This window comes from Lepidochelys olivacea (assembly GCF_965140295.1).
Source record: "Lepidochelys olivacea isolate rLepOli2 genome assembly, chromosome: 9".
Taxonomy (NCBI): domain Eukaryota; kingdom Metazoa; phylum Chordata; order Testudines; family Cheloniidae; genus Lepidochelys; species Lepidochelys olivacea.
The window spans coordinates 76,054,559-76,073,528 of NC_140419.1; the positions used below are offsets into that span (position 1 = coordinate 76,054,559).

Below are 18,970 nucleotides of genomic sequence, written 5' to 3' on the forward strand. Positions count from 1 at the left end.
TTGCATGGCGCTTTGTCACTTGACAGGTAAGCTAGATAGCTGGCTTTAAAATGTACTCGCTACCCACTTATACTGTGGAAATGTCTTCATTGTGCATATCCTGCTGGTTATGAGCACAGGCACTTCTGTGCACTCTGCATGTATGTAGTCAGTATCATTGGGCTAGGCAGAAGTTGTTAGATAGCTTTATAGCTACCTTCTGATGAAACCTTTTGAGGCTGGCTATCAACCCAGCAAAAGAACCCTTGACCTTGGCTGTCCTGTTTTGACACATGAGAACTGCCATGATTACCTTAAAAAGAAAAAGGGACCAGTTGGGGAAATTTCCAGTTTATTCCAGTGCTAATCAAAAAATGTAAGATTGTCATACAACATATGGCAGCACCACAGCTGGATTACATTATGCAAAACAGTAGCTTAGTCTTCTGAGGGTTTTCCTACTTTGGAGTCGTTCCAGTTTTTGGGTTTAGTGCACAAGTAGTTGGGTGGTGTTAGTGGCTTGTGAGGAGGTCAGTGTGGATGGTCTGGTGGTCCATTCTGGCCTTAAACTGGATTCTAAACTTCACTCATGGAGAACAGATAGGATTCATGAAGGAGAGAGTTGTGCCAAATAAATTTGTGAGCTCCTTTGAGGAACCATCTTGCTCTTGCTTTCCCTTTGGAACTGGAAGAGACATGTAATAAGACTGAATTAATAGTGTTAATATTTATATTATAGGAACGCCCATACGGTATATGTATCTGGGATCCAATTTCAGGCTTCACGGCAGTTGTTTGGTGTCTGCAGAGAAGAGTGAACTGTGTGATTGATGTGTGAGAGATCAGATGAATGCGGGAGGAGATGAAGCAAGCTATCTGAATCTTGTTACACATTGGCTGTGTGTACTTGGCTTTTGTGTGTGTGTGTGTGTGAAAAAAATCTCCCACTGTTATTCGAGCACCACTGCTGCTCTACCAGTGCCAGCAACAGCGTGGGAGCATTAGACCCAGCAGCTAGCGTTTTTGCCACTAGGTAACATGCTACAGATTTCCCTCCTGTTCAGATATTTGCAGCTTGAAAGTGGATTCTAGCTACTACCCCAGTCTAAGTAACATCCCTGGCACTTAGTAAATTCTCTCCAACCCTGTTCCAAGCAGACACCACCCACAAGTTCTTCTCACTCTCTTCCCACTACTGTTTTTTGCAAGTTGCCTCACAAGGGTACCCTGCCTTCAGGTTCAGTGAGGGAGTAAATGCAAGCTTTGCAAGTGGCTGGGACCATTACCTGGGATAACCAACCTGGGTTTTGGGCCCATTGCAGCAGAGTCTCAGTTTTCATTTAAAAACAACAACAGGCAGGGGGCGGGAAGTTTCTAGCCCTTTGCCTTGTGAAAGTAGCTTGAAAAATGTAAACTAATCACTAGGGTTGAAAGGATACAGCAGCTGGGCTATATTTCCACAGTAGAAGGCTGGTGAACACCCTGAAGAGCCTCTGTCCCACATTTTTAATATAAAAGGTCAGCCCAAATCATTGATTTCACTACAGTCCCAAGGCTGGGCCTGCACCTACTGCTATGATAATGGTGGACAGGACTTATGCCGGGGGAGGGGAAAGATGGCAACAAATTAGCTCATAGGCCCATCCCCAAATATGCTAAAGCTATGTCTGTGTGTTGAAGATGCCAGTCCTCTGAGGCTGGAACTCAACAACTGCTAACACACCATGGGGGTGCCTGCCACTGACAACAGTGCTGCAGAAGGAAATCTCTTCCTGTGTCCTTCACCAGCACCTTTAGGGGTGAAGGAATGAAGAGCCAGTACTAGAAGAACATCTGGAGCCCCTTCTCCCCCTGTTCCCAATTCCCCACTACCTTCTATGGAAGATTTACTCCCTCACCTGAACCCCCACACCACCTAAGAGAGACACCCCCACCCCTAAGAATCACACCCAGTATTGCCAACCCTAGGTGTTCAAAAGACATGAGTCAGCCACCAAGTCATAACTTTGGCTTTAAAAAAATATATAGTTTTTAAAGTTTAGTGATTTATTATATGCCAGGTTATTTTTGTTTGCCCCCTGTTTCTAAGCCCTTGGAATGCAAACGGGTCATGTTTTCCAGTTTTTCTCCCATCTCATGAAGACTAGAAACACTTTTAAAATGAAAGTTCAAGTTCTCAACTAAAGCAATGGACTCCAGGAGCTGGGGCTTTAATGCCAAATATCACGAGAAGCACACAAAATTGAGAATGGGCCACGTTGCACACCCCCTTGACACAGGAGTGGTGGAAGCTCCCTGAAAGTAAGTGTGTGTGTGTGGGAGGGGGGCTTGGGGGGGTGAAGCACTGGGATTCAGCATTTCACAAGAATATTCCTTGTCAAAGGATATTAAACAGCTTATCATGGCCCAATACAAAAGATAATCTGCTGGAGTTTTAGGAAACCAAAATGGAGGCTTAAAGATTAAAATAGTTTAAAGGGCTGGAAGGTTTTCATTCCTCTCACCTTTAATTAATTCATTTTGAAGTGCTCCATGAAAAAATTAAACATCTGAGGACCATACTTTAATATGTTCTGCTTAGGATATTACTTGATCTTGCCTAGAAGGATTTATTAGTATTAACAAGTTAACAAGGGCCTCCACACCACCCCTTCTTCTGAGGTCCCACCCCCTGCTCCTCTCCACTTCCAGTTGCTCACCCTTACGGCTCCCCTCCCACTTTTAAAAGTGATGGGGCCATGGCCCTTTGGCTGCCTCTCTTCCGGCGCTCCTGACCTGACACCACCATTATCAGCACATGTCCCACACACTGCTACCACCATCGCTGTAGATGTGAGGAACAGCTGTCAGGCAGGGGAATCACAGAATTTCCATGAGTGATGGGAAAGGGGATATACAGTTAGTTGAATAGAGTAGAAGGACTGATGGATTTGGGTACAAGGGAGGATTTATTTTTAAGGGGAGGAGAACTAGTGGAATTAGCATGGGGGGGGGAGAAAGGAAAGTATTAAATTAGAGGATGCCTTGGGGGCAAGAGTATCTTACTGAGGTAGTAAAATATTGAGGGAGCCCCTTAATATGTTAAAAAAGGTCTAGAATTATTTACATAACTGCATCTGTTACTGCTGGAAATGCCTACTGGGTATTACAGCTATTAGGCTAGAATGATTGTGCACTTTATGATAAAATAAACATCCTCGACTTTCTCATAAGAAAAAAAACATTCTTCTCTGAACACAAGCCTTCAACAGTTATTTATCCCTCTACTATGTGCCATTTTACAGCCACTAAACCCCAAGTGATTGGCTTTACATAATAGCGAATGTCCCGTTGCTTGGCTTAAACTAGAGATGGATCTGGCTCTCTCAATGCCTGCAGTGCATTGTGTACATGTCTTTATCTTACTCATTTACCAATGCATAAATCCAATAACCCTCAGCATAACCTGGAGTATCCTTCAGCATATCAAAATGATCAGAAAATCAAACCCACACAGTTCTCTGCCTTCCATCTGGAATACCCATCAAATTTTGTTTAAAGCATGAATTTACTTGATGAATGAATGGATTTATTTAGATCAGAAACTTACCACAGAATAATCATGGTTTCCACTATAGCATACCATGCACCATGTTCACAGGATGCATGTTAACCACAACTACATTATACCCCTTAAAAACATGAGAACAGCTATGTAGAATAAAATAAACTTCTCCTCTGAGCATTTGATCCACAAGGTGTTGTATACTCTCTTCAGCACTGACCCAGCAAAGCAAGTAAGTGTGTGCTTAATGTTATGACATGACAATTAGTGTAATCAGAGCTAGTATGAGCCAAATGGTGGAGCAATGGCCTGCCCTCTACTCTGGGTTCCAGCTCACAGACCATCTAATCAGCAGACAAAGTCTATTCCCTCCTAGACCTTGCTGCCACTTTTCCTATGTCTTTTCTACCTGGCTGGCTTCTCCCCACCTCTGGGTTTGCCAGTATCCCAACTCCCAGAGAGTAGGCATAGGCTACTTGTGGTCACCAAACCCATCTCTCAGCAAATGACTGCAGACTGAGTCCCTCTCTTCTACTAGCAGCTTCCTGCCTTTATAAAGCCAGCCCAGCTGAGTCCTCCTCAGTTGGGCCCCCTCATTCAATGAGGGAACAACCTGATTCCCTTCAGCTGTGGTCTGTCTGATTAATTGGCCCACTTCATCACCTACATTAACTCTTTCAGGGCAAGTGTGGAGGTGAACACACCATCATAATCTGTTTGAGATGCTTGCTCATCCCGCTTGGTCCACAACACTTTCCTATGAATTTTTTCCCCTTGGGATGCAGGCTGCAAAAAGGTTCTGCAACTTTGACTTAAAGTAATTCCAAGCCTCCTCATTCAGATCCTTAAATTCTTCAATCCTGTCCACATCCCTAATTCCCTTAATTTTTTAAAGTTTGCCCTTCACTTCTATGTCAGAAATATGATGATTTTATTTTTAGTTACAAGTAACATATCTCTATTGTACAGTACTCTCATCATTCCATAATTAATATGTTTTAAATTCTGTCCAGACCAGTATTTATAAGTTCTTATTAAAAGAGAATAAAGACAAAATAGAAAAGAAAAAAAGAAAAAGATTTATACTAGTAATAACTGTATGAACGGAATTTAATACAGCAGATGGAAGGGTAGCGTGTGGGCAAGTCTTTGGTATTTGTAAAGCAGCATACATCTGCTACTAATGATGTTAATAGTCTGATTTATTTCAGTTGCTAAAATAGAGAATCTTAGTAAGTTAAGTCAGATGAGTAGGCTCTTTCTCTTCCAGCTGAATAGGACCAAACCCCCACCACCCCCAACCCTGCGATAAGCCCATTTAGTATACAAAATGAATTAAACACAAGATTTTGAGTATAATTGAAGGCTAATGCTAAACATAAAACTGTAAAAATGGTGCCATCATTACAGCATGAAGAAATGGGTGAGAAATACATCAGAAATCAAAGATAGTTTTTTTAAAAAAACCTTTCAAAAATTATTTTATAACAAATGAACAAGAAACCTAAGGTACAGCTAGAGCTGTCAATGTGACTCTCATGTTCAATGTTATCCCAGGGGATGCAATGAGGTAAGATTAGCTGTACTTTATGGTGAACATGGGCAGAATCTATTATCTGAAACATCCATGAATAAAGAAAGAAAAGAGGTTGATAGACTCGGAAGACAGGTAAGCTGATGTGCTCTGAAACAGTCTTGTGCCTCTGATGCCTTTCCTGTTATTATTCTCTTCTTTCTTGATCTTACACCAGGGAAGCACAATTTTGGTCCCAGTGTTTTGTGACATAGTGTCATTACCCTCATTTCTCCATTCCTTGCTCCTAGAATGTTTAAGGATTAAAAGAAAGAAAGACCCACAGCATCAATTCCCCAATATATATTACGTGCTAAACTGCATTTTATGCACAACCTTGTTTCACTGGCACAGGAGACACCATGGGGTGCACTGCACACTGTGTGGAGAAGTAATTTGCTAGAGCCTATTTGAGGGTGAAGCTTACTTCCTTGACACAGAGCCAGCAGCCCCTGTACTTCCCTCAGATCTGGGAAGCCCTACTATGGCCCTTACTCCCTGCATGGATGAGTTAGGCCTAGTCACAATCTAGCCCTATAAACACAGCACTTGGCTGTATCACTCATCCCACAAAACATAATGGCTGTTGTTTTGATTATAATTTCTCACAGGTCCAAATTAGAAAAATTCCCTGGTACAGTTTGACATGCTCATGTTTTCAACATCTAAAAGAGGGGAATTGAGTTGCTCAAGATCAAACAATGAATCAGCCGCAGATTGATGATCAAAATCCAGGAGTCTTCATTTCCAGTGTCTTGTTATATTCATTAAGCAACACTCTCTCACTGTGTTTAAGGCACAAAACATCTCTTATGGGCACACCATGGATTCAGAGCCAGATGTTCAAAAGTATGTGAAACTCAGATAGATATGCACAAACCCTAGGTTGCATGCATCAGTGTACAAATGTACACTCACTCTGGAGTTTGTCTGAACAAAGTGCAAATGGAAAATATGGCCCTAGTTTTATTTGATTCTAGGGCACTGGTTCTCAAACTTTTTTTTTCGTGGACAACTTGAAAATTGTGGAGGGTCTTGGTGGACCACTTAATGATCTTTCCAAATGTAGTTTGTACTACTAGCTAACTATTATAAAGCGCTGTGGATAAAAGCGCTATATAAAAAAACCCTTAATAATAATGAAAAAATTTTTGTTCTACAAATAAAAGCACACAACTCATATTTTAATATCAGTAGTCTTACCTATCTAATGTGATGGATGAGCCTCTCTCCCCCACCATGGCAGCCCCCGAGCTGGGACTGGGAAGGAGGGGGGTCTCTCCCTGGCAGCCGCAGCCCTGGAGCTGGGGAAAGTCGCCTCTTTCTCTGGCCACCGCAGCCCTGCACATCCCAAATTCCCCCCACCCCCTCTTCTCAACCCACTGCACCCTCCCATTTACCCTTACATGTGGCGTCTTCTCCAGGGTCCAGGCACCTAATTAGTGGAGCCACGCCTGTGCAGGTCCACTAATTGGGTGGTGACCCTTCATTCTCTTCTGTGAGGCTGCCCAGGCATGCACCTTAGAGGGAACTATCCGTGGACCACCTGAATGGAGCTCACAGACCACCGGTGGTCCATGGACCATAGTTTAAGAACCTCTGTTCTAAGGAGCTCAGTTTTTGCCATATTCTCAGTGAATAAAAACACACATCTTCTTTTCATATTCCCTTGCTTACGAGGTACCTTTGCTACCTTGGTTTAATACACAGTGCCTTATAGAAGCAAAATCACCCCATGCTAAGCTAAGCTACCTACATTATAAAATTACTGAATTATTAACATATGATGAAAATTCTGCCTTGAGAATGCAAACCGTGCTTTTTCCTCAAATTTTGTTGAGCATCTGCAGTCTGATGTCAGAAAACAACGTATCTCCTTGTGTGGAGACAACTATACATAAACCAGTAATAAAGGAAGGATTGGGTTTAGGCACAAGCAAAGCAAGATGCAGTTTGGAGCAAGGGCATGCAAAATGGTAAGTCCTTCAATGTGCATGTAATTAAAGATGAAATATACAAGTCTGAAGGAACTGATGTGCTGTAGGACAATGTATGTTGGCACACTTTACTTAAATGAGTTCTTGTAAGGAAAGCTAATCTGAAGTATTAAGAGACAAAAACCAGGAGACAATTTACCAGTGCTCTGGATATAAGGCAGGGAATCAAATGGGCCTCTGTTTATTGAGATCTCAACACATGTAAAACAACATGGTTCCATTAACTTCAATGGAGCAATGCTGTTTTACACCAGCTGAGAATCTCAATGTGGACATTTTTTATTTATTACAAATAAATAAATCCAAACCTATCCTGTCATTTGATGGTAATAAAATCTAAATATGTTGGCTGTTCAGTGGCCTCTGTGGAATGAGCTAGTGGCCTTGATTCATTACTAGCAGACAAGTGTTCAGTCCACATCACAAAACCTGCAGTAACTCTCAGCTTTGTGGGCACTATCTGTGTCAGCACAGAGACCAAGAATTGGGTGGACAAGGAGACTAAACCATTTCATCAGAGAAATAGCCTCCTCCAGATCAGTTTTGAGGCAATTTAGTGAGGCAGTGGGATTAAGCAAAGCTATCATTGTGCATATTTCTCCAGTACCATGTAAAAAGTGCTATTCCTCTCAGTGCTAGATTCCCACTCTCACCCATGCCTTTAATTATTTACTCATTTCCCTTTCTATTCATCAAATAAAATAACCACCACACTGAAGTTCTTCTATTTTTCCAGGTTGCTCTTTACAAGAATTGTTGCTACAGTACCTACAATTTCTTCTAGTACCTCTACCCTTCTGTGTGATGAACTTCCCTATTCCTCTTTTGGAGCTCCCCTTCTGGTTCTCTATTTTCTGATGTGTATATACCCTCTGACCAGCACATGCCAGGTAGTATCTGGTAAAAGAGAGGCACTTGCTGACAAGGAGTTTATGTAGGGCTCTTTGTGTGGCAATGGCAGCCAAACTAACTAGGAAAACCTAGAGCAAAATTAAGATCTCCATGGCAAATGCAGAAGAAAACCAGAGTATTTTTTAAAAGAGGAGAAATACTATAGAAAGGTTGAGAAGGCTGCATTATTACTACTATTGATGCTAATTGATATTAGTATTAGGAGTTATGTACTGTAAGTATTGACCAAATAGGGCAGTGCTGCCCAGGGATGGGAACATAGAAAGGCAATGGTCTAAACTAGAGGGTTACACACTTCATTGCTTATGTTAGCTGAGCTGTACTCCTAGTGAGAGAGAGCAGCATATTAAGCTGTGATATGTGTAGACAGCAGCATGGGAGGGTCCAGAGTGATCCCTTTCCCTACAGCACCAAATGGGCATTCTGGGGGCCAGATTTTTTCTTACTTACACTAATAGAAATCAGGCTTTTCTGATTTTCCAATTTTTCATCAAAATCATTAAGATTATACCCATTATTGCCTAGAAAACTCCTTGAAATTTTGGAATTGATTGGACGTGACCTTCAAAAGTTACCATGTTACAAACAGACAGACAGAGAAATACAATCAGCTGAGTGTAAGGACTCGCCTTGCTCGGCAAACTAGGCATCCACCATTTCTGAGTGCTTTTGTTAATTAATTTTTAGTTTGCTCGGCTGGGGCTAAAGGAGGAGAGGAACGGTGCCAGTTCTTCCCCTTTTTTCTCCAGCTGTGTATGAGCCAGGTGTCTCATTGTTTGGTGAAAACACATATAGCTGAATCTCACTGTTGCGTAAGTTACATGGACAGGTTTTCATGGCGTTTTAGCCTACTTGAGAGAGAATGGGCCCTAAGTGCCCTGCATATCCCATCATTAAAATATTACTTGGCAGTCATGTGAATGCTTCATGAACTTCCATATGCTACATTTACTCCATTGTAATTAAACATTAATTGATGGAAACTTTACTTGATTTTGGCCATCTTCCTAATTGAAATAGTTTATTGCAATATGCAAGTTTGTTTTCTCTGATGCTCTTCTAAGCCTGACAGTTTCTGCATATCATCAGTGGGGGAATACAGGTTCATACATATCAGGTGGCCTGCACCACCAGGCTCTGTTCTAGGAGATGTTTGAGGGGATGCTTTGGTGGTTGTCTTTCCAGTGCAATATATGGAGAGCAGAATTATGGTGATGCAGAGGGAGACATCCTGAGGAGGTGCATACCCCTCAACATGAGATTTCCTCTACCTTAACCATGCCTCCCGCCCTTGAGATACAGAGGAAGACTCATTTAATCATCCCAGATCTATAAGTGCGGAAAGTAGGGTTGTCTTCCATGGCCGTGTTGCTTTACCCTTGCTGAAGAGAAATGGCAGGCATTATGCTTCCCCATACGCAAAAGAAGCACTCTTTCGTCTCAGTGGCTTTTATTTCAAATTAAAGAAAATAGAAAAGAAAGAAAGAAAGAAAGAAAGAAAGAAAGAAAGAATATAAAGTCTGAGAGAGAAATTGTAGTTGTTCACTCTTTCAGTTCTGCATCTCTGCACCAGGTGTGTAGATTTCTGTAGGTATAGATTTTAAATCAGTTCAGCTCTTAATAAGGGCAGTTTAAAAAAACCACAAAACTATTCTCCATACTCTTTAATTCCAGAAAGGAAGCCTTTCCTGGTCTACCTCCTGAAAACTAGGTTCCTTTCAGAAATAAATGCCCCCACAATGGAGGAGAAAATTGGGAAAGCCTCACTCAGCCTGATTCACCCTCCCTACAATAAGAGGGGCTCTCTTGGACTCAGTGTAAATCAGGAGGAACTCCAGTGTAGACAAGGCAGACAACAGCAGTGGTGGCCACGGCTGGTGACAGTAAAACTCATGAGGTCAGATCCAAGCTCTATAATTTAGATTTAAACAAATGACTTTTGGAGTGTGGTTAGGGATGAGAACACCAATAAGCTCCAACCACAGTGTACATCTGCTCTAGCTGAGACAATAACAATAACTCTGGCTTGAGCAGAGCCAGAGGGTGTGACTCAGACCCACAGAGTATAGCTAGCAATAGCTATGTGAAAAAGAGTTTCACAAAGCTTAAAATTTTAGTCAAAATGTTAAAATCACAATTAAAGGAGGCAGATGAGGGTTGAACTTTTACTGTAATTTTATGCACGATAACCAGTTTTGATTATAACTTTATAACAAAAGACATACTCTTAAAAAACAATGCTAAGATCCTTTGAAAGAACACTATTTCCTTAGCATCACCCTGTTTAAAAAGTCACTGAGACCATAAGTTGTCCAGCAGGAATTGAAGATTTATGAAACATACTGGAGAATATAAAAAAGGGCCTACGCTGACCAGTGTGAACCTGGCATGGAGCCAGATCTGTAAAAAATGTCTTGTCAGGTTTGCACCTGGGTCCCACCATTCCAGGAAGCACATTCAGATTTTGTTTTCTAGAAGACATGTCATACCTAACAGGTCTCAAGGTTCTTCCCAAAGACTGGAGGCCATGAGCTATATGCTTTGGATTCAGGAACCAACCTTGCAACAAGATTTTAAGAAAAAAGTCTCTTCATAATGCAACAGTCTTTAAGACAGGAGCAAACACTCATAGTGAACTGGGGACCAGTGACCATGGCTGATGGCCTCACACCAGGCATTGTGTGAATCCGTGTGAATCCACAAATCTCTAGGGAAGCCTCACAGCCAATGCTAGGTAGGGTCAGGACGTGCACCTATTTGTGCGTTGATGGACAGTTTGAGAGTATGGCATGCTGGGGTGCTTCTGTCCATCCTGGCTACATGGTCGAAGAGCATGCAACAACGCTTTTGATTACAGTGAGCAACTGAAGATAGGCCAGATCTTTGTGAGATTGTGACATTTCACCCTAAGGCAAACCACTTTATGCTTAGGATTTGGCGCTGACAGCACATACAGAATTCCTCTAGCCACTCCAAGTCTGCCTGGAAGAGGTCTAGGTTTCTGATCCATATAGCAGTACTTCTTACATACACACAGGGCCAAACTGAAGTCATAATTTGGTTTCTGCTGCAGAGGTTGGTTTTGATGAATTTTTTGACTGAATTTTTGTAAATGGTCAAAACATTTTATTTTGTCATTTTCTAAATGACAAATTTCATTTTCTCCACTGTGAAATAACTTTTTGATGTGAAATGTAACTTAATTATACTAAGAAAAATGGCTGAAGACAAAACTAAACTTTTGGGGGGATTTTCGGTTTCTGAAAAATGTTCAAGATTTTGACTTTCAGCCCTGATTTAAGATGACAATTTTTTTCAAAATCTCTCAGACTTTCACAGGACAGGAATATCGTTTCCCTCCCAGTTCTATTAGAAAATACAACAGCCCTGTAAAAACACAGGAGCATGGCTGGTCTTCTTCCTCTTGCATTGTATAATTTGAAAGATGCTGCAATTTGCAGTTGGTATGGTTACATTTTTAATGACAACAGGATTAGCTCCTCAGAGCTCCTCAATTGGCTCCCATGACAGGGTGTCCAGTTTCCTCAGTGGCCCCTGGAGAGGACCATGCAACCCTGCCACATCCCCACCCAATAGTTTCTCTAGGAGCCGCAGAGAGGGCATGTCTACATTGTGATAAAAAAAACAGGGGCACCAAGCCTCAGAGCCTGGGTCAGCTGGCTTGGGCTGTGGGACTAAAAATAGCAGTGTAGACATTTGGACTTGAGCTGGAGCCCAGGCTCTGAGACTCTCTCCTCTTGCAGGGTCTCAGGGCCCTAGCTCTTGCTTGACCCAAATGTCTATACTGCAATTTTATAGCTCTGCAGCCCAAGGCCACGAGCTCAAGTCAGCTGACTTGGACCAGCTGCAGCTGTGCCGTGAGTCTTTTATTGCAGTGTAGACCTACCCAGTGTGACCTTATTTTTAGGGGTGGGGGGAGGATGGCTACATCCCAGCAAGGTTCAGCGTCAGCTCACTGATGCAATTCCAGCTGAGAGGTATTTAAATTCAGCGCTATAAAGAGGGACTGGGTCACTTCCATGGGAGAGGGAAACAAGGCTCTTGCTAACCAGAAGCAAGAAGTGCTAGTGGGAAAACTGAAGAGTGAGCTCTTCACTTGCGTTCTGTGGTTTGGAATTTAGTGGCTGTAATGTACCATGGCAGTAATGCAGCACCCACAGACTTTTGTCAAGTGTGTGAAGATCTTTTACAACTACTCAAAAAACACAGAGAGGTTTTTGTGTCTAAACCTGACTCTCCTGTGATGTGTCCTTCTAACAGTCTAGACTCTCCCTGGTCTTGGCACAGGTACGCGTCTCTTAGGGCCAGATTTGCAAAGGTACTAAACATGCAGATAGGTGCCTACAGGGCCGGCTCTAAGTTTTTTGTCACCCCAAGCAAAAAATTTGCTGCCCAAGTTCTGAGAGTGCAACTGCCCAAGCTTAAAAAAAAAAAAAAAAAAGGATGGCTGGAATGCCGCCCCTGGAATTGTGCCACCCCAAGGGTGCCTAGTTTCAAAGTGACTAAGCTGGTTAGGTGATTAACACCCAATGATTTCAAGGACATGGACACCTAACCTGCTTAGGTGCTTCAAGAAATCCCTGTAGGTGCCTATCTGCATCTTTAGGCACCTAAATACTTTTGAAAATCTGGCCCTTAGTGCTAAAGTTTTGTTGCTCTGCCCTGGAATTTATACACACAACTCTTGATATTATTAATAATGCAGATGGATGATTTTTTTCCCCAAACATGGCTTTTTCATCAAAATAGAAATAGCCATTTTCAACAAAATGTTTTTCATTGAAAAAACTGAAAACGGAAGATTTTTTTGGTGGCTGAAAACTGAAAAAAATTAGCTGACAACCAAGGCCCCCCCCCCCCCCAGCCTTTTTTTTTTTTTGGCTGCCAAAACCCAAAACATTTTGACCTGACCCCCAGACTTTTTTTAAAAAAAGAACACCCAAACACCTCCAAAGAAAAATTACAACACATTAATAAAGTTAGCTCACAATGCCCCTATGAATTAGGCTAGTAGTATTATGCCCATGAAAAGAGAGGTATTGTGTGATTAAATCCCTTATTTTCAAAAGAGGCCACTGATTCTAACTGTCTGTTTTTAGGTGCCCAGCTTGACACAGCTAGGGCCTGATTTTCAGAAATGTCTGCCATTACAAGACAAGTCAGTGGGAGTTGTGGAAGCTCCGACATAGCACTGAAAACCAGCACTTCGAAAGTTGCATAAAGAGTGAGGCTGATGGGGCTTGCCTGTTAGGGCCCTCACTACATTCAAGTCATTTAGAAAAGTTATTTGACAGTTTGGATGCTCATCTCAATCCCTACTGCAGTTCCAAATTACAGTCCCAAACTACCTGTCACATTAGAAATCCTGAAAAAAAATCCTTCATTCTTTAAGGTCACATTCCCTGGTTTCATTTGTGAGAGCATCATTTTTGGAACAGGGGTTGCATTATTTTAAGACTTCTACTAGCAGAGGAGCTTTCAGTTGTGTTCATTTCACACTTCATTTGTGATAGAGAAGGTATTTTCTTTTCTGAGTTAGCTTCTAGTAAATAGGTCAAGAATTCAGAAATCAGTTAAAAAATGGTAGTATCTGTTTCCCTGAACAGTTGGAATACTGAGCACTTTTCCTTGCTTTGTGATGTATGTTTTACTTTAAGGTACGTTACTTTGTTGCCATAGTAAAATGCTCCCATCCTGAAATGTTATTATATTTGTTTTCTTTTAGGCTACACCTATCACAAACAGTCAGTATCCCAAGTCACTTCCTGTAGATGTGTTTTAAATAGTGTTGCAAACACCTTAAAACTTCAGTTTCAATCTGTGGGGATGAATCTTCAAATGTCTTTGCTAAATACAGAATGCAGAAGCAACTGAGCTATTCACAGTCAACTATGGGGCTGCTAGGGCTGAGTGAAGTTGGGGAAAAACTTCAGAAAATTCTTTCTCTGATTTGTTTTTTGAGTTCTGTCCCTCTCTGAAGCTCCCCCTATATTCCTAGCGGTGTGCTGAGGCCATAAGCCCTGTCCCTTGTTACCCTTATCCTCCCAAAGGATGATTTGTCAATAGCTCTGCAAGTTTCATTTCTTGTCCCTTTCCCCAATTTTTCCTTCACAACAGATGATTTGGCTGACTTCAGTGGAGTCACACCAACATTGAATATAGCCCAATATGTTCAGTAACATCTATTACTTATTATTAGGGCTGTCAAACAATTAAAAAAAATAATCGCAATTGTGCAATTAATCGCGCTGTTAAATGAGAATAAAATACCATTTAAATATTTGATGTTTTCTACATTTTCAAATTTATTGATTTCAATTATAACACAGAATGCAAAATGTGCAGTGCTCACTTTATATTTATTTTTTATTACAAATATTTGCACTGTAAAAAAACAAAAGTAATATTTTTCAATTCCCCCATTACAAGTACTGTAGTGAAATCTCTTTATCATGAAAGTTGAACTTACAAATGTAGAATTATGTACAAAAAACCTGCATTCAAAAATAAAACAATGTCAAACTTTAGAGCCTACACGTCCACTCAGTCCTACTTCTTGTTCAGCCAATTGCTCAGACAAACAAGTTTGTTTACATTTGCAGGAGATAATGCTGCCTGCTTTTTTTGTTTACAATATCACTGAAAGTGAGAACAGGCATTCACATGGCACTGTTGTAGCCGGCATTGCAAGATATTTACATGCCAGATGCGCTAAAGATTAATATGTCTCTTCATGCTTCAGCCACTATTCCAGGGGACATGCGTCCATGCTGTTGATGGGTTCTGCTTGATAATGATTCAAAACCGTTCAAACCAATACATGTTCATTTTCATTATCTGAGTCAGATGCCACCAGCAGAAGGTTGATTTTCTTTTTTGGTGGTTGGGTTCTGTAGTTTCCACATCAGAGTGTTGCTCTTTTAAGACATCTGAAAACATGCTCCACACCTTGTCCTTCTCAGATTTTGGAAGGCACTTTAGATTCTTAATCCTTTGGTCGAGTGCTGTATCTATCCTTAGAAATCTCATATTGGTACCTTCTTTGCATTTTGTCAGATCTGCAGTGAAAGTGTTCTTTAAATGAACGAAAAGTCCTGGGTCATCATCTGAGACTGCTATAACATGAAATATATGGCAGAATGCAGGTAAAACAGAGCAGGGGACGTACAATTCTCCCCCAAGGAGTTCAGTCACTAATTTAATTAACACATTATTTTTTTAATGGGTGTCATCAGCATGGAATCATGTCCTCTGGAATGGCGACCAAAGCATGAAGAGGCATATGAATGTTTAGAATATCTGGCACGTAAATACCTTGCAATGCCGACTACAAAAGTGCCATGAGAACACCTGTTCTCACTTTCAGGTGACATTGTAAATAAGAAGCGAACAGCATTATCTCCTGCAAATGTAAACAAACTTGTTTATCTTAGAGGTTGGCTCAACAACAAGTAGGCCTGAGCGGACTTGTAGGCTCTAAAGTTTTTGTTTTTGAGTGGTTATGGAACAAAAACAAAATAAATCTACATTTGTAAGTTGCACTTTTATGGTAAAGAGATTGCTCTACAGTACTTGTATGAGGTGAATTGAAAATTAATTTATTTTATCATTTTTACAGTGCAAATATTTGTAATAAAAATAATAATATAAAGTGAGCACTGTACACTTTGCATTCTGTGCTGTTATTGAAGTCAATATATTTGATAATGTAGAAAAACATCCAAAATATTTAATAATTTTCAATTGGTATTCTATTAACAGTGCAATTAAAACTGCAATTAATCATGATTGTTTTTGAGTTAATCGCGTCAGTTAAGTGCAATTAATCGACAGCCCTACTTATTATTATTTATTTGTATTGCTATAGTGCTCAGAGTTCCCAGTCAAGGGCTAATTGGACTAGGCACTTTACACTTAATCTGAATCCTTGTCACACTGTCAGATGTCCTTTAGGGCATAAACTAGGCTCCTCCACAGGTCTATTATGTTGTTTGCTGGAATGGTTACCTTGTTGTTTCTACAACTACCTCTTTCATGAGGATAGATTGTTGGCCTATGGCTCAACCCTCCACTTGGAGAACCAGTGGGCTACTTTTCATCTGGTCCTACTGTTTGACTTGTCCAGCTTGGGTGGCCTTACCAGGAGTTAAGACACATGCCAGCATAGCTCACAGGGTCAGTGGAACATACAAACTTTCCCCCAGCATCAAAGTTCCCAGGCAAGGAAGTGCTACACACACACACATAATAAAAAAGGCAATTACTGCCCTCAAAGAGCTTACAACCTGAATAAATCCTGTTAATATTAATAGGATGCCTTCCTACTGTTCCCCATGCCCTGGCTGGGTCTACCAGTGTTATAAATGTATTTTGTTATTGAGAAAATTGTTCTAAAAATAAAGATTTTAAAACACCTCACCACAGATTTCAAGGGGAAAACACAGTAATAGCACAGAGAAAGATACGGGGGGGGGGGGGGGGAGCCCCTGGTTAGAACTACTTCTGTAGTGATTTAAGTGAGAAGTGTTATTTTTAAATTTTTTCTATACTTCATTTCAGTTATTAAGGCACTTTTGCCACTGAGTGTAATATGAAAGGTATGTTGCAGATTATCTTGAAAGATATGATAAGACCACTGTACACTTGTGCCAGTTGTTTCACTGCACAATAAGAGATGATCAATGTAAATCAGTTTAGAAAGTCTATTTTTTAAAATTTTACCGAGTAAAACATTTTCAGATTAACAAATCAAGGGTATGTGCATATAGCAGAAGACGGATATCCATTTAAACCTTTCGGATAGTCAGACATCTGGATAAATCCAGCATAGATTAATCAAGTCTGACTGTATAGCTTTCATTACCCAAACTCTCATTGAAATGAACAGGATGCTTGCAACATTGCTCTCACTGTGAAATTATATAGGTAAGTACGATGGATAAAGTAACACTGACTAAGAAACTAATATGGAATAAGTATAATTTGGTGGTTAAAGCCTCAAAGCAACAGTATTGGTCTGTAAACAGTTATGTTGCAAAATTTTAAAAAAGCAGAAGGAATTAAATACACAAGCTATTAAAATAACATTACAGGCATTGCAGTTTATATGGTATATAAGATTACCCACAGTTCTTATGTAGTCCCTGATAGAGGACTATATAATATAAAACACTGTGCTTAAACACACTAGGAGTCCAGAATAAAGCAGCAGTCTTAACACGGAGTTTCTTTGCTTTTATCGTTTTAGTCAAAGCCTTTGTATTATTTTAACACTCTTTTTTGTATTTAAATTTCTAATTTCTTTGATTGGGGAAGGGTGAAAGGGGGGCAACCAATTTAATTCCATAATCCTCCTAAGCCTTACTTAATACAGTCGCTCTATCTTGTGTCTGAATTTCATAGTGGTGCTCGGGGAGTTGCAGCACTTCATAGGAAAATGTCCCATCATCTCCATTCAAGGCACATTGTTTACTCAGCTAAGCACCCTCTTCATACAATTCACATTGCCAAAAACCAAACCAAAACAGAAAAAATACCACCCCATTTCTGGTCAGGTCTCTTTGCTGTTGTAACTATTTATGATTAAGGAAGCTCATATTCTATTTGCAAGTCATTATAATAATAAATTACGAACAGGAACATTTCTCAGAATGAGGAATTCAATTGAGGTTCCTCTGTGATACAATGGATGGGGCTCCCAGGAGTCAGTTGTTAAAATAATAGCATAGAACCAAGAGAGGGTGAAGGGGATTTCCATTACTCCAATGACATTTGCCTTTTTGGATACTGCGAAACCACCCTGGCCAGACAAGACTTTTCCCTGGAGCTCATACAGTGTGGCTGAAAAGCAAACTTTTTGTGTTTAGATAGACGATGGCCGAAATAACAAATATTTAAGAAAAAAATCAAGGGAGAAGAAACTTCCTACAAGAACTTCATCTACAGCCCTCTCTGTGTATATTACAGTATATTATTGCTATCAATATACACACAGTGTAGTTAGCAACACAGGGTATGTTTTTCAAAGCTCCTTAAGTGACTCAAGCGCACAACTCCTGTAGAAAGTCAATGGGATTCGAGGGTGGGATTTCTGAAAGCACCTAAGTGTCTTAGAAACGTATGCTCCTATATCACTTGGATGCTTCTGAAAATCCTACTCAGTATGTTTTTCAGGAGCAAGGTGTGAACATTTCCAGCAAAATGCAGCTTAATAAAATGTGTTGTCTTCTTATATGGTTGTGGCTATGCTGAAACATTTTTGTTTAAATGGGGAAACAAATGAATAGATCCCTCAGTTAGTTAACTACTTGACAGATAATATCAACTAGACCGGGGTGCCCAACCTACAGCAGGTGGATGATACACGGTCCACCAGAGCATTTCATGAGGCCCGCGGCCTGCTTCAACATAATACACTAATGGCTGATTTATCATCATTTTGTTGTCATGTTAATATCATTTTAATTTACACAAGTGTGAAAATAGGTTGTTTCTATGTGCAGTATTGTTTATCTAAATACATACAAAACAAGCTGAACTTAAAATATAAATCAACACAGGTGACTGTAAATCCTATTAAAATATGTAGAATCTGTTTGGCCCATACAAGGTTGTGCTTATATTTAGGTGGCACTCCTGTGTAATAAGGTTGGGCACTACTGAACTAGACCCTTGGTAGTCTGTCTGATACGATGGACACTGTGCCAGAGCAGGAGGAAGCAAAGAATCAGCAGTGCTGCAATCTATGCTATATTATCACAGCCCTCCTCCACAGACAGAATCCTTACACTTCTGATGTTCTCTGTCTGCACTGCTCATTTCCCACCATATCTCTGAAGTTCATCCAAATTACTGGATGGAAGTTCTAGATGTGCAGACAAAATTTTACTCAACCACCTATGAATTAGAAAATACTTGTTACTAATAAAAGTCTGTGGTAAGAGG

The 18,970-nt window shown here is 40.5% G+C and overlaps 1 long non-coding RNA gene across 1 annotated transcript in view; it reads right to left on the reverse strand.

Moving 5' to 3' along the window:
- Positions 1 to 314: 314 nt before the first annotated feature.
- The window catches only part of LOC311526396, a 30,827-nt gene continuing 12,171 nt past the window's right edge, over positions 315 to 18,970 (reverse strand). Inside the window, exon 2 of the long non-coding RNA XR_014712999.1 lies at positions 315 to 664. This is a non-coding gene — a long non-coding RNA (uncharacterized lncRNA). The remainder of the gene's footprint in view (positions 665 to 18,970) is intronic.